This window comes from Rhinopithecus bieti, unplaced genomic scaffold (assembly GCF_001698545.2).
Source record: "Rhinopithecus bieti isolate Rb0 unplaced genomic scaffold, ASM169854v2 scaffold_51563, whole genome shotgun sequence".
In the NCBI taxonomy this organism is placed as follows: Eukaryota; Metazoa; Chordata; class Mammalia; order Primates; family Cercopithecidae; genus Rhinopithecus; species Rhinopithecus bieti.
The window spans coordinates 1-1,258 of NW_016820017.1; the positions used below are offsets into that span (position 1 = coordinate 1).

Genomic DNA, 1,258 nt, shown 5'->3' on the forward strand with positions numbered 1-1,258 from the left:
AGGTGAGAAATTCACAGCATTGCCTGGAGCTCCCTGAGTCTCTGGGCAGGTGGGAGGAGCCGCATCTCAGGGCAGCGCCAGGTAGGATGATGTTGGGACGAGAGGGCTCAGGGCTCCTGGGGCCAGAGACACAGGAAGATCAGCAGTGGTGAGGCCCAGGGGAGAGGGAGGGTTTGTGGGGAAGCCTGAGGGTCGCTCCTGGAAACCGTGACCACCTTTTCCCAGGTGTTTCTAAGAAGCCATCACTCTCAGTGCAGCCGGTTCCTGTCGTGGCCCCTGGGGAGAAGCTGACCCTCCAGTGTGGCTCTGATGCCGGCTACGACAGATTCATTCTATACAAGGAGGGAGAACGTGACTTCCTCCAGCGCCCTGGCCGGCAGCCCCAGGCTGGGCTCTCCCAGGCCAACTTCACCCTGGGCCCTGTGAGGGGCTCCCATCGGGGGCCAGTACAGATGCTCTGGTGCACACAACCTCTCCTCCGAGTGGTCGGCCCCCAGTGACCCCCTGGACATCCTGATCGCAGGTGAGGAGCCCAGCGGGTTCAGTCAGGGACCCAGGCTCTGCTCAGGCTCTACCGGGGGAGCCCAGGTGGTGATGGCCGGGATGAGGAGTGGGGGTCCCAAGAGAGGGAGAAACAGACAGAAACAGGCAATGGGGGGAGGGGGAGACTCAGAGAAAACAGAGACAGAGACTGAGAGCCCCAGAGAGAGGCCTGGGGAGGTCTTAGCTCAGAACAAGGTGGGGCAGCCCCTCACCCATCCTTCTTCTCTCCAGGACAGATTCGTGCCAGACCCTCCCTCTCAGTGCAGCCAGGCCCGACAGTGGCCTCAGGAGAGAATGTGACCCTGCTGTGTCAGTCACAGGGATGGATGGACACTTTCCTTCTGACCAAGGAGGGAGCAGCTGATCCCCCCCTGCGTCTAAAATCAAAGCGCCAGTCTCCTAAGTACCAGGCTGAATTCTCCATGAGTCCTGTGACCTCAGCCCACGCGGGGACCTACAGGTGCTACGGCTCACGCAGCTCTGACCCCTACCTGCTGACTCACCCCAGTGACCCCCTGGAGCTCGTGGTCTCAGGTGGGGGCCTTGACCCTGTCCTCTCTGAGCTCAAAGGCTCAGCTCAGGCCCTGCCCCAGGAGAGCTCTGGGCTGGGATGGAGTGAGCGGGGGTCTGAGAGGGGCTCAGCCAGAGGGGGCTCACCCTCAGAGGGGAGGAGGACAACAGGGCCCTCCCAGGCATGCCCACCCTCAGTGGCATT

The 1,258-nt window shown here is 62.2% G+C and overlaps 1 pseudogene; it reads left to right on the forward strand.

The window, feature by feature from the left end:
* The first annotated feature begins 184 nt into the window (after positions 1–184).
* On the forward strand, positions 185–1,235 carry LOC108520136 (leukocyte immunoglobulin-like receptor subfamily A member 3; annotated as a pseudogene).
* The last annotated feature ends 23 nt before the right edge of the window (positions 1,236–1,258 follow it).